Source organism: Pinus tabuliformis, chromosome 3_2 (assembly GCF_031772625.1).
Source record: "Pinus tabuliformis cultivar Carrire ecotype Pingquan chromosome 3_2, CPIR1, whole genome shotgun sequence".
NCBI lineage: Eukaryota > Viridiplantae > Streptophyta > Pinopsida > Pinales > Pinaceae > Pinus > Pinus tabuliformis.
This window is the reverse complement of record NC_142302.1, coordinates 1,076,623,731-1,076,639,498: the sequence shown is the minus strand read 5'-3', so window position 1 is coordinate 1,076,639,498 and position 15,768 is coordinate 1,076,623,731. Positions and strand designations below refer to the sequence as shown.

General features: G+C 37.2%; 1 pseudogene across 1 annotated transcript in view; it reads right to left on the bottom strand.

Moving 5' to 3' along the window:
- LOC149184401 (uncharacterized) overlaps positions 1–15,768 on the bottom strand; it is a 101,540-nt pseudogene that overhangs the window by 77,237 nt on the left and 8,535 nt on the right. The window contains exon 2 of the transcript XR_016256800.1: positions 5,284–5,297. The product of XR_016256800.1 is annotated as an uncharacterized LOC149184401 (transcript). The remainder of the gene's footprint in view (positions 1–5,283; positions 5,298–15,768) is intronic.

The window sequence follows — 15,768 nt, the reverse complement described above, 5'->3', positions numbered from 1 at the left end:
AATTCATCCCTTCCGTATTGTTTTATACTTTTTCGGACTTAAGGGATTAGATGACGAAAAAGGAATTCTGAAGTTATCTTTACGTACCTTTTCAGACTCCCTAAAAAGGAAAAGGACCGAGTTATCTTTGTCGTTAGATTCGTTAAAAAGATTAATAGCGACAAACTTGTCTTTAGACAAGAACGAGTTTCACTATTGCTAGGCTCGTTAAAACATAGCAATGGGTTTGCCCGAAGGGCAAATTATAGAACAAGCATATGTTATCCTCCTCAAGCTTGACAAAAATAAAGAGGTACTGGTCAGAAATGACTGGGGAAAAATTGGGAAGAAAACTCAAAGAAACTTTATTGGTAGCAAGTCGCTCTTGAACATGACACTTCCACTCCGTGCCAGAGTCGGGTTGGGTTGTTTCATTCACCGGTCACATCACCATGGTCACGCCATACCATCCACATTTGGGGTAAATGCTACCGATCCATCACCTAAGTGTCGCCGACATGTTCAAGAGAAGTCATCCAGAGAAGTCACCCGTGTCCCATCCACTACCATACATTATACTCTTTCATGACCGCCACCCTGAACCGTATGTCACCAGATCGTTTTCGCCTCCATCAAAATCATTTGCTCCATTCCGTGTCATTGATGTGGGATTCATCAAGGCCCTCCTTTGACAGATCGCTTCTTGTCGACATCAGCTCATTATCCAAGAAGTTGATCTAGGAACACCCCTTCAGTACTTTGAAGCTTGCATGCCTCAATGGCAAGTTTCTCACTTCCGGCGACAGGTATACATCAATGACCTTCGACCGAAAGATTTTGCGTGGTGTTCGACGCCAAGTCCTTTATTCACACCACGTGAATTGTACTGCAGTACCTTGAAGGTCATTATCATTATCGGTGATTCCTCTCGCGCTTGTTAACAGTTTACATCATTGACTGGTAATCAAGCGATGTCTTTCCATGTTCGCCTTCAAAACATTTCTCACATGGATCGACTTGTACTTAGAGTGAAGATCGGACGAGATTGAAGACCCCAGATCTAGTTTCATCCATCCGGGCTGCGATATATATTCAGGAAAAATAAAGACATTGAAATGTACAGCATTGCAGCACAGATAATCATCCTACCAAAAGGATGATGACTTCACCAGAATCATCAGTCTACCATCAGACGATTGTCTGTCCTATGTACATGAAAATGAATTTATAAAGCTGAGCATGGGAATGCCCGCCGCAGCTAGATCATGAAAACAGTATGAAAATAATGTATTGTATTGTATCTCATTACAGGTCTCCTCTCTAGCATTAGAAGAACTTCGGATCCTCCTAATAAAGCATTTCACCCGATAAACGGCCTCATACTTTAGGGGGCAACTGTTATAGACATTTTTGTGCCTTGCAGCTATAAGCATGAAATGTCCATAAACCAAGGGATCCTAAGTCCCTAAAGGTGTTTTTCCAGCTCCTAAAAAAACAAGGTCAACAAATTACAGCTTCTCCCAGAAGTTCTCCACCAGAAACTGCTCAAAACTAGTCAAAACAGGATCATTTCAAGTGCTCCACTAGCTGGCTGCGTTGCAAAGCACCCAAATACACTGGCTAGGTGCGTTGCAACGCACTTGAATGCACTACCAGGGTGCGTTGAGCGGGAAATGACAAGTGGCAGAGTCATTCAACGAGGTGGAGAGACAATGGAAGCTTCCAGAATCTTCTCCAATGACACTTGTCTCACTGAATTCGACCAGTGATGAGTAAGAGGCTCTCAGTCTCCAAGTGGAAGCAAGAACTGACAGAGAGAAGCCACTAATCAATTCAAGAGCTGACTTATCCTCTTTGCATACATTTATATATGGATCCCTCACCAAGAGATCCAGAGGCTGGAATTTTGTACATTGCAGAGAATTGCTGTTGGTTTTGTGATAGATATCAGAGTATTGGGTGATTTATGCTTTGTTGGAGGTGAAGAAGGGATTCTATGCTGGGAGGCTGATGCTGGATCAGGAATCATCGGTTGTAACTCCTCCTAGATCTTCTTGTTTTATCAATAAAACTACTTGAGTTTCTCCTACATGCTTATATATCTGATGTGTGTTATATTTGTATGTTTAGCTTAAATCTGATCCTAAGCTTTTTATGAACATAAATCTATGTCTTTGTGTAGTTTCTCTTTTCTGTGAACTTGCAGGAACTTGGTAACGCTGGGAAAGTGAGGGAGCAGATCGGTGGAAGCTAGCAAAGAGAGGATAGATTGGATCGAACAACTAGCGCAAGACACGAGTCGGTTTATCTTAATCATCTTCGTTTATAGTTTTTAAAGGAGAATACAAGAGTAGTTTTCCTTGTTTGTTTCTGAGGTCACTGTCACAACCCAGTGGGATAGGGTCGTTCTGAATAGACACTTTTCCCGAAAACAGGAGAGAGAGAGAAAAGTGTGAAGATGAGTGTGTCCAAATGAAGCTAAGTCACCTTCTATTTATATGCAACGTTGAGGATGAATAAACGTGATTGTTCAGCTTCTGAACCTACATAAGTTTGTTGGTTGACCTTGACAATTTGACCATAATCAAAATAAATTCATAACTTCATTTGTACATGTCAAAATCAGATGATCTTTAGATCAATCCTACACCTTTCGGAAAGAGGAATCCAAGAAAAATATCAGTTGTCATAAATTAGATGACCCATGTGGAGTTTGGCCCTAGTTGTCAATTTTAACATAAGAGAATGATCATTAGTTGATTCCCCGAAGAAAGAAAATGGCAACACCTAGTAAGCAACCTGAAAGCTCTACTATGACACATGAAGAAGAGGAAGAAATGCAACATCATATATCAAAAATACAAGACCAAGTGCAACAAATTTCGCTCTCACAAAAAGTAATTGAGGCTAAGATGGATGGTTTAAAGAATGGAATGGAAGCTAAGATGGATGGTATAGAAGCAAAACTTAAAAGCAACATGAAACATTTGAAAATAGATTTGACAAATTTGTTACAAGAAATGCTTACTAATGGCGAAAGGGCAATAAAGGAAACTCATAATGAGAACAAAATAAATGTTAATCATGATTTCATAGACTCTAACATTGGATTGAAGACCCACCATGTTCCAAAGATCGATATGAGGAAGTTTGATGGCAAGGATCTCGTAAATTGGATACTACAGATGGAGCAATATTTCGATCTCCATAATTTGCAAACCACACAAAAGGTACGCATTGCAACTTTATATTTGAAACCCAATCAGTTTGTATGGCATCGATGGCTTTGCTCTCTTAAACAAATTGTCACGTGGTCAAATTTTACATAGGAAATGATAACACATTATGTGGATACAAAAAACAACACCTTCTTTAGCCAATTGATAAATCTCAAACAAAAGGGTTCAATGGTGAAACACATTAAGGACTTCCAAAAAATGAATATAAGGGTAAAAAAATATTCTAGAGGAGCATAGGATTGATGTGTTCATAGGGACTTTAAAGGATAACATTCAACATGAGGTTTGTCTTTGGGAACCTAATTCATTGGAGAAGGAATTCAAGTTGGCAAGAAAATTTGAAAGCAAAATTATGGCAACAAGAAAGCCTACCACTCACAACTATAAAAATGGAATTGTTGTTGCCTCTAGCCTTCCACAACCTACAAGGTTGACACCACAACTATTGGAAGAAAAAAGAGCAAAAGGGCTTTGTTACAATTGTTATAACAAATACATTAAATGCCATAAGTGTGCTGAGAAGAAATTATTTTACATAGATTGTGAAGAGGAGGAAGAAAATGAACAAAAAGCATCAAAAGAAGAGGATATATACCAGGAACAAACCATAGAGAAAGAATAAATGAATCTGACCATATCTTCTAATGCATTGGCAGGAATTACCACTCCTCAAACTCTCAAGATAGAAGGACATATCAAGAAGAAAAAGGTAATAGTGTTGATTGTTTCGGTAGTACCCACAATTTTATTCATTGTAAGATAGCCAAGGAATTGAATAACCTCCTATATCCAGCACTAAAGTGTCAGGTGATAGTTGCAAATGAAGGAACCATAAATTGCTTTGGAAAGTGCCATAATATTCAGTTTTCCATGGGAGAATATGTATTGAATAGTCCAATTCTTTCCATTCCAATGGGTGGTACTGATGTTGTACTAGGAGTCCAATGGCTACAATCTTTGGGTACAATAGCTTTTAATTTTCAAGAACTTTTCTTGAAATTCTTTTGGGAAGGAAAGGAAGTTGAATTAAAGGGCATTTTAGGGAAACCGGGAAAGATAATCAACTCTAACGGCATGACAAAGCTTCTAAAGAAAGAACAACAGGGAGTAATTGAACAATAATGTTCACTAGAGGTTCCCACATCGAAATCATCTATTTCTCTAGATCTCCAAAAAGTCCTTAACAACATTACTGAAGAAAGATGCATTTTCTTGGACTCCAAAAGTAACCAAGGCCTTTGAACATCTTAAAGAGGCAATGTGCCAAGCAATGGTCTTAGCTACGCCATACTTCATGTTGGCTTAGTGGGTCCTGACCCAGGGTCAGAGTTAAGTTTGCCAAAAAAATCTCTACACTACTGGCCCTTTCGACATCAATCCGTGAAGTGTGCACTGAAGTCTCACCCAAAGTAATATGGGGGGAAGCTGGAACCAAGTTTCCACACCCAAAGATGAGCGTGATGTCATTTTATACCCTTAACCTGCCTTCATGCAGATCGATAAGCTTTTAAGGCTTATCAATATAACTTCCTCTTACCAGCCTCTAGACCTTCGCGAAAATCTCCGACTGTGTTTTGCTGACCTTAAATAGGCGAATTAGCCACTTACGAACCTCCGTGGTTGCTCATAATTCTGTTATTACACAGATCAGCTTAAGTATTCGATATCTTTAACATGCAACAAGATATTCTTTACGTAAACAATTATTATTTCTTGCGTTCTTATAACAATGTAAAATATGCAAAATAGCGCATCAATACAGTATTAAATCATAACCCCATTATTTATCATAACATAAACGCATTCATTCATAACAAAAGTAAATGGAAAAAATACAGATATTTCTGGAATAGTTTCTTTATTGATACTTCAGTTCTGCTTACAGACTCAAGACTACCCTGCACAATCAGCTACAGGGATCCGTGCACTCAGCTATGGACTCTACTCTAGGCCTCTGCACACTCAGTTGCAGAGCCTCTCTTCTACTCTGAGACTCTTTGCTTTTCACTTCTACTGACCCATTACCTTCGTCTTCATCAATATCCTAAACTTAACTCCCTTAGACTCTCTAAGACTCTCCTTTTTATACAATCCCATGGTCCGCAGACCATGGATAGATCTACTAAAGCCGACACAACTTACATAAAAGGAGAGTAAAACCCTTTATGACATTTTACTATCTGTGTGCTCCGCGACCATAACTTGCAACGACTTTACACTTTATATAACAAAGCTTGGGATTTCTGCCCTAAAACTTGGGTTTTTGCCCCAAAACTTGACCCTAGGGGACCCTGTCCCAACACTTCACAAAAACTTTTATTGTGGAATGTGATGCCTCGGGAAATGGAATTGGTGTTGTTTTAATGCAAGAAGGAAGACCCATTGCTTTTGAAAGTCGTCCAATCAAAGGAAATTATTTACACAAAGCTATTTATGAGAAGGAAATGTTGGCAATACTACATGCACTTAAGAAATGGCAACCTTACCTAATGGGAAGACACTTCAAGGTAAAAACAGATCATGATAGTCTTAAATACTTTTTAGAACAAAAATTATCTTCAGAAGAGCAACAAAAATGGGTCACAAAGATGTTGGGTTATGACTTTGAAATCATCTATAAAAAAGGGAAGCAAAATGTTGTTGCAAATGCACTCTCAAAAAATGATGAGGATGTAAAAGCATTTCTTTGTGCCATTTCTATTATCCAACCAGATTGGATATATGAAGCAAGGGATGAATGGAAGAATGACAAAGAAGTGTGGGCACTCATTCAAAAGTTGCAGCAAGATCCCAGTACATCTGATACATTTAGTTGGAAAAACGATTCATTATGGTACAAACATTGCTTATACCTCTGTAAGAATTCCCAACTCAAACAAAAGATTCTTCTAGAATTGCACACCTCTCCCTTAGGAGGGCACTTAGCTTTTTAAAAACTTACCACAGGGTTAAGAAGGAATTTTTTTGGGATGGCCTTAAATCTGATATTCAAAAGTTTGTGGCAGAATGTTTGGTTTGCCAACAAAATAAAGTTGAGACAATTAAGACCCTAGATCTTTTACAACCTTTATCCATTCCAAGTCAAAGTTGAGAGGAGGTTTCAATGGATTTTATCACAAGTTTACCCAAGTCCGAAGGAAAGAGTGTCATCATGGTGGTAATTAATAGGCTTACCAAGTATGCACACTTTTGTGCATTATCTCATCCATTTAAAGCCAGTACAATTACTATTGCATTTATGGAAACAATTCAAAAGCTACATGGAAATCTAAAGATTATTGTAAGTGATAAAGATCCCATTTTCACTGGAAATTTTTGGACGAAATTATTTTCTTGTCTGGATACTCAATTAGCTCATAGCTCATCTTATTATCCTCAATCTGATGGGAAAACTGAGATAGTGAACAAATGTTTGGAAGGATATGTTCATTGCTTTGTATCTGATAAACAAACACAATGGGTCAAGTGGTTGCCTTTGGCTGAATGGTGGCATAACACTTCCTTCCATACTACAACAAAAATGATCCCATTTATGGCATTTTATGGATATCATCCACCATCCATCACATCATTTTTAAGAGAAAATTATAAGGTTCAAGTAGTGGAAGATCATATCGAGCATCAACAGCAAGTTCTCCAACTCTTAAAGGATAACCTCACTTTGGCGCAGAATAGAATGAAACAACAGGCAGATCAACATCGTAGCGAAATAAGTTTTGATGTAGGTGACTAGGTATTTCTACGACTATGACCATACAAACAAATGTCCCTCAAGCAAGCTAAGAAGGATAATAAATTATCACCAAAGTATTATGGTCCGTACAAGGTGTTGCAAAAGATTGGTACTATAACATACAAATTGGAGCTTCCTGCATCTTCCCAAGTGCACCCAGTTTTCCATGTTTCATGCTTAAAGAAGGTTATAGGTGACAAACTCCCAGTACAAACAATATTGCCAGAACTTGACAAGAAAGGAAAAATCATATTGGAACCTGAAGCAGTCACAGAAACAAGAACTCGCCAACTACGAAACTGATCAATTTGATAGAATCTCATCAAGTGGAAGAACTTACCCACTGAAGATTCCACATGGGGGGATGAGAATTTTATACAGAAGCATCTAGAGCTACTCAAGCGTTAAGGACAACACTTTTTTGAAGGAGAGGAGCATGTTAGGTCCCTATAATACTATTGTACTCCCCCATTATTATTGTCATTGTAGACCCTTATTGTTGTTGTTGTGTCAATGTTGTCCCCATATTGTTATTATTGTGCCCCATAGAAGCCCACTATTGTTATTTTTGTGCCCTTACATTATTATTGCTATGTCGGCCCTGACTATATTGTGACCCCTTAAACTCCTATATATAAAAAGGAGGTTTTGTCATTTGTATCATCCAAGAATTATTCATTTGTGTAATGTCAAGGATGTTTCCCCCTCGAAGAGGCTTACTTTGAAGTCGTTGATCTATCTCTTCTTCTATTTTGTGAGTTGGCTACATAACAGAAAAGGACTCATTGGAATCAAAATTGGATCTTATATATGGACTAGTTTCTACAAGGTGAAGATTGGTTTCTCAGACAAATTACATGCTCATTTGGTAAAGGGAACCACATAGTTATTGACATTGATAATATACTGGGTGTTGAGGGTGATAATGCTCTCTCTAAGGATACATTGGTCAGATTATGCTCTAGAGGGTATTTCTTTCTGGAACAAGTAATCCATGGATGGCGTGGTAATTTTCCTAGATGGAGAAAGGTTGATGACATGGGTATGGTCAGTCACTGTGCAGAGGAATGGAACTCATTCATTTAGCAACTAAGTAGGGCGGGCCTTTGCAGTACAAAGGAGGGAGATCACATTACTTGGGAGGGAAATTATGCAACGACTCAGTGGTGGTAGGGATTCCTAGAGGTACATTATGAACTCTCTTTTCTCTCTTACTCAGCCTGTTTGGTTCTATAAGATCTGGAAACTAAATGTCCCCACCAAGATAATTCTTTACACATGGTTGGTTTGGCACAACAAAAGTCTGACATGGGAGAATCTTTGGAAAAGAGGTATACACGGGCCAGGTAGATGCTCACTTTGCAGGGTTTCGTTGGAGACAAATGCACATCTTTTTCTATAATTTCCTATTGCATTAGGGCTCTAGAAATGTATACTACTCCAGCACAACATACATTTCAGATGCTTCCAGTCCATTGAGCAATGCCTTATTTGGTGGATTAAACGCGGGGGTAAAATCCAAGCCACTCTCCTTTTCATCTTCTGGGAAATCTAGCGGGCCAAAAGTAGTTTTATATTTGAAAACCACAGGGTTGATGTTCACAGAATCATTTTCAATGTCGGAAGGTGGATGGACACCATGAAAACCGACACTCAGAGGGATAAGGATCCATCGATCCACCACATCTCACCTGACATTCTTTTTCCTGTAGGTTATTTTGATCGCGCAACTTAGAGAGGTGTTTGCGGTTGCGGTGTATAACTGAGAATTGATCACGAGTCACACTACAAAATATCTTGGTATGCAGGTGCAAGTACAAATATGCGGGCAAAGATTTTGGCACTTTGGGGACTGCTTTGGTTCTCCAAAAATTTGTCCATTAACATCATTTAAATATATGGAGACTCCAAGACACTCATTGATGGGATTACGGTCAATGCAATATTCTCTCCTCCAAACCTATGTGGCTGGATTTCCCACATCAACTACCTCAAACAGTTCTTTAAGCACATCACTTTTCAACATATTTTCAGGGAATCTAATACAGTTGACACTTCGTCTAAAAAGGACCTCACAGATGGTATTGGCTACATGAATTTCATATATATGGAAGAAAATACCATCAAAGACGAGGGTATGGGAAATTTTAGGGGTGAATATTCACAAGAGGCTAAGTGTCCATACTTTTTTCAAAAAAACAATTCTCTAATTTCCATTTTTCCCAAAAACAAATCGCCCAAAACTTATAGTATAAAATTAATTTACCTTAAAAATAGTCAAAATTTTATAGAGACTATTTCAAATCATTAGAAATTTGAATACTTTTATAAAAATATCAGCAAATTGTTTAGAGATTGCATATAAAGGACTCGTAGGATTACATCACTCATTTTCCTGTAGCCGATCCTTCTTCCCCTCGGTACTGGACTCGATCCAAGGCCAAGCAGAAGATAATGACCCCGGATTATATCGGGCTTGATTTATCTTTAACCCCTTTTCCTCCCAAGCTTCCGTGGGGTCAACCCTCCTCCCTCTCAAAGGCTCAAATATGGGCCGGAGGCAAGATTGCCTTAGGCAACCAATCAACCATTCATAGGGCACTTAGAGCATCAAACCCCTCATCTAACCCCCCTCATGAAGATTGCCTCCTTCAATTGCAGAGGGTTGGCTAGACCCGAAAAAAAAAACTAGCCCTCCGCAGACTGTTTCTTACCTCTCCCGTTGATATCATCCTCCTCCAAGAAACTCCAGGACCTACTGACTCCATTACTCACCTTCTCAAGGCTATGCTCCCTGGATGGAGATTTATAGGAATAGATGCTAATGGAAGATCCGGAGGCCTTGCCCTGGGATACAACACCCGCACCACAAATCTCTGTAACTGTTGGGGAGGTCTCGGGCACATAGGGGCAAACCTCTTCTCATCTGATTTCGGCTTGGAGGTGTAATATCCCTCCCCTTAATAATAAATAATAAATAATAAAAATAATAAGTAATAATATAATAATAAATAATAAATAATGAAAAAAATAATAATAAATAATAATAAATAAATCACTTAATAATAAATAATAAAAATAATAAAGATAATAAATCATAAATGTTAAATAATAAATGATATTAAAAATATATATACAAGAAAATAAATAAAAATAATAAAAATAAAAATAGTAATAACCATACTAAAACTCTAAATAAGAATAAATAGAAATAAAACAAGAAAACTATCAAAAAGAAGGAAATAAAACAAGAAAGCTAAAAATCAAAAGAAAACTAAAGAAAGAAAACTAAAAAATCAAAGAAAGTTGCATGTAGACACATGGAGTGTGTGCATGTGGTTCCCCTTCCAATATTGTTCTATTTAATAGATGGTGAGGAAGATGAGAGGCATTCCTGCATTCCATCATTCCGAGAGTCTATCTTTCATTCTCTTGGGAGAATGGTGTACTAAGACTTAGGAGTCACTGGCAGTAGTACATTGATTGAGGGCTCGGGGGTGGCCAGTTGTAGCAAAGCCTTGCGCAATTGAGCCTACGGTTGGGTGGAGAGTCGTCCCCAAAACCTTGTTGTCATCGGGCAGATATCGATCACAGGTAATATAGGTATGTACTTGTTTGTTGATTCTGATTTTAATTAGGAAATTAATATTATATTTACTTTGGGCTGTTACATATGGTATCAGAGCAGGGCTCAACCCTTAGGGCCTAAATAAAAAAATTAAAAAAAAAAAAAATGGTTAGCAGTAGATTGAAAAAAAAAAGGTTTTCTATCTATAGAGCTATGGCAGGATTTCTGCATTTTTTTTAGGTACACAAATTTAGAAAAGAAAAAGGGATCTTCAACTATACTTTTATGGTAGGAAATCTGTATTTTCTCGGTGCCCTATCTGGAAAAAAAAAAGGGGCTCAAAACTCAGGGAGCAGTTAAGAGGATGTTTGTTCCTGAGGGTGTTTACTTTCTACCCATTTGGAGATATAAAGTCAAAGATCATAGAAGAACAAAGTACATTTCCATACCCAATTCAAAATTCAGCAGTTATGGCCGTCTTGAAATTGCTGGTTTTGTTGGTGTAAGTAGTTATTGAGGATTTGGGATACAGGGTTTTATTATATTACCCCAGATTAACTTGTAGTGGCGACCTATCTACTGTAAGGTTTATTTTTAAGTTTCATCAATAAAAATCTATTGCAGAGTTCTGCTTTATTACTTTATTACTAAGTATTCACGAGGTAGGCGTTTCTTAAAATTACATAGATTAACATATGAACATGGGAGAAATTTTGCATGTGCCTGTTATGTAAAGCCGTGGCACTTTCTTTGCAATGTCTATGTTGTTCTGCTATTTTCTTCGGTCCCTGCAAACGATTTCACAAGATCTGCATTCGTTGAAGTTTTAGGAGGAATTTTTCATTTTTAAGATTGTCCAAATAAGAACTGTTAAAAGCAGGTCTAGTATAATTATTTTCAGGACATTTCCTTCCTGCCCATACTGAAAGCTGAAATCATAAGCTGTGGACAACGTGCCATTGTTTCATGGTGAAGGCAGTGGTGTTTCAAGCTGCCCACCAATGTTTGCATCCCTTCGAAGCATTTACATAGCCTTGCTTGTCATTTGTGGGCCAGTTTGCCTGCAAAGGCAAGCTGGTTTGAGGTTCACCTTAATTCACCCTGCACAAATGGGGCTTGTGAATTATCCTTCCTATATAATGTTGAAGTTTCACTTTCAGGGGAACAACACGCCCTGTGCCTTTGTCAAAGTTTATGTGCATAATTTTCGATACTTTGGAGAAAAATGCATCATGCTGCTACATCATGAGAAAAATAGGAAAATGCTAAGACACCCACAGAGCCCAGTAGCTTCAACATGACACTACAATCATTAAAAACCATATAAAGTAACCACCCCACTGAAGCAGCAGAAGCCTTGAACGTACGCGATTCCTTTTTCAGTACCCAACCATTTTATTTAATTGTATGTCTTTATGTGCCAATGTGTCATGACAATAGATGATATTCCTGAGATTGTCATTCTCTAGTTCAGTCAATTGAATGCCAACCTTTCACTCGTCAGTAGCCTCAATTCAACGGCTGTGTTTTTCCGAGATCGTGGACCTTGTCTGTCCTTTGCCCCTCACATCTCTCCTGCTCAAAGGGTTTTCTGAAGCCTTCAATTCGGCGAAATCAGTCCCGCGAAGGTTATAATTTAGGATGCCCAGATAATTGCTAGTTATGTTAAATCAGAAGGAATAGTTTTCTCTTATTTCTTCCATTTTTTTTTTTCTGTAACGACACACTGAGAAACATGCAGCAGGATCAACGAAAAAAAAACAGTAAGTTTATTCACACTCTAAATTTATTTTTTTTGTTTGCAATTTCTCCTTTGAGATTGAAATGAAATCGGATCTGTAGTGGTTCATTTTTTCCAATTATTGTGCATACGCATATTTACCAAAATTTCCCATCTTCCTTGATCCTCAAATTATGGAGGAAGAAAATAGAACTTTTATTTTTGTGAATAATTTACTACCAAATAAAAGCTAATACAGATTTCTGTCTCAACTATAAATTTAGAAGAGACATTTGATCATTTTCTTGATGTGAAAATGGAAAATGTTTCCCAGTGATATCTTCCAGACCTTCTGTGGAAGATACCATGCATGAAGTGCAGTGAGAAATATATCTTCTCAATCATACTTAAATGCACTGGCTCTATTCTAGTGAGTTATGGTAAAATCCAACACTTTTGGAGTGTGAACACCTTTAGAGAGCACTCTTTTATCACCTTGATTACCAAAACCATGGATTTGTTATGCGGCATGCATAATGCCTGTCATAAGAAACAAGTTGAAAGTGTTCAAGGCCTTTGTTGCTAAAATACCTAAGAAAATTCCTTTAGATCGCTCTAAAATCTGCTAGCAGGGTAGTAGCTCTTCATCATAGCCTTTATGTTATATTCTGCTAACAAAGGCCGCTTTAATAAATGAATTTTATACAGTCAGAAGAATTAAGTATCATATACAAAAGATAAGTTGGAATGATTTTCTTGAAATATTTCAGAAGGTGCTTGTATTTCACACTCAAATCTGCAGGAACACTTTTAGATATTAAAGAGCCACGCTGCGTAACCTGGAATTTGACATCGATTAAAATAGAATAATTATAATTGCATATATTAAGCTATGTTCGAAGGAAGTAATCGTCCAGGTTCCAAGGGCGGCTCTTCTTTAGTGCCAGGTAACATTTACTGTTGTTTTTAAACTCTTTTCTTCTCTGGAAAACACTGCTTACAGAAACTTATAGCTCCTCACGTACTGTGTGTTCCAACCTATTTTCTTTCCTATTCAAGTTCATGGGTCTACTTAATAGGAGGTATCTTTTTGTTTAGTTGGTTGGACTGAGGTCTAATGATAGGCTGGTGGGAGTCTATGACAACTATATCAGGTTCGATTCTCAGCACATCGTGCCTCCGTGCTATACCATTTTAGCTCGTTCAAAAATGTTGCTACGTTGAAACGTTCAAGAAACCATTTCTGGTAAACACTATTGTTCAGTATTGTGTTCGCTATAGCGCATCCTATGGGAATGTCCCTCTTGGTTTGCTTGATGAATAGTTTGGCTCCTTTCAATGGATGCCCTGTACTGTTGACAACGTGCACGATGAATATTGACTCTGTTGGATATTGGCTTCTTGGTGTGCTTGCCATTGCTCTAGACTAAACGGCTGTAAGAGGTTTGAACCCGCCACCTCTTAACAAACACTACAACACCAATGCCTGGAGAACCAATTTTGAATTTTCTGAAATTAATCTTTTCATGGCACATTTTGATATTTAATTTGTGAAGTACTTAAGTAGGCCGTTTCTCTTAAATTGTTAAATAACCTTGTAACTACTGCTTATTTTTATTATTACTAAAAGACAAAAAGGTGATGACGTTGGTGGGTTTTGAACACAAGACGCCGCACTAGAAGATGAATAAGCCAGTTGCACATCTTGCCTTGCGCTTCTGTAGGATGATTGTTTCATCCCTTCGTATTTATTTTCGTTTCTGTTTCCATTGCTGGAACCATGAGAAGGAGAATTTTGTGGTGACTGATACATTTTAAGTTGAGTTGATCACATAGATTAATTTACAGTGACCAGTTTTGGCGACCTTATCAATCGTTCTGAGTCTGATGCAATAGGGAGAGGTATTTAGAATTGTAAATTGAATTCGGATTAACGAATGTTTCAAATCACAATGTGAGGTTGATCAGTTGATCTTATAGTATGGGCAAATTTCTCGACATTATTGTCGAAAGGAACAATGGAATTTGCAGGAACACGCATAGCCATGGCCACAAGTTTACAATCTTCTGTCTTATGCAGGCAATTCTATGGCTAAATGTATTGTAATTTAAGGGATTCAAAATGGTGTTGCCTTCACAGGTGCGCTTGCAGGCAGACCGTATAATTAATAAAATGATTATTATTTTTTTTGTTGGGGAGGAATAACCTTCCTAGTCATCCGATCCAGTTCTGGGTCGGGTGGCAGTGTCTTTTCTTTAAGGTGTGGAATATTTTTATGCTTGATTCATAAATTTTATTACATGTATTTTAAAACAATCCATTTATTTTTCTACATAAGTAATGATTGCATAAACAGATACTTAAAGTCATGAATCTGCAAAATTAATATTATCGTGACATATAATGCTTTACTCATTCGAATTTTGTTTTATTTTACATGGATCCAATTCTCTAAGTTTTAATACTACAAAATTAGTGATTATTGATAATTTGCATGATCAATCACACAGTTTCAAATTTGGAAATGGTTTGATTGCATGCCGAATAGTAGGGGAAAAATATATCAAACAGTAGATTGAAATGAATCAAGAATCTTCAAAACTTTGTTGAATAAATTTGGCATGGTTAATACATACATGGTTAAAAATTCACTGCATAATTATCACAACAATAATCTAAGTATTTTGGTTCTTATTTTAACCACCGGTTCATTTTACAACACAGTTTACATAGCACTTGAAGTATTTGGATAATTGAAGTTGAAATTTGTCACCAATTAAAGTGCTCTAAAATAGTGAAATCTGTTCCAATTTACAATGGATAAACTCTGATATCTTAATCTCTTTAGATGATCATGGTTCACTAGCAATCTATTCATTATTTTACTCTTCAAATTTGATCTAAAAACATAGAGATAACATTCCTTGAATGTTGATCATACTATTCACTAATTGGGTTGGATTGCTGATCTCATTTCCTTTAGCGATAGCAGTTGCTTGGCATTTCTTGGGTATATTATTGCAAGAACACAACTCTCTCAATATGATCTTCTAATTTAATTTTGCATTGCAATTTCCATTCAGATTACATGTATCTGCTCATTTACTAAACATCATCAAGCTACCATTAAAGTTCCCTTCATTCTTGAGTAAATCAGTTGGGTTTTGCAGTATATATATAAACCACAGGAGGGTATCTTTTAGTCTCAGTGGCAAATCGTATAAATTTGGATTAAAGTTCAGAAGTTGAGTATAATGTTACATGAGGTTAGTGATTCAAGGTTAATTGCATATAATGGTCAAAGTTGTCTAAGGAGAAATGGAAAGGAGAAACTTGCAAATTTTTGGGATGATAACTAATGATGGCTAACTTGGATCAGATAATTACGGTGGTAGCGAAGAAGTATCACAACAAGAGTAAGAAATCAGTAAGAAGAGACAACCTATTTTAGAACATAATGAAAGAGTTTGGTATAATCATCACTTGGTACTCTAAAGGTATCACTATAAGGTATATCTAAGGAAGAAA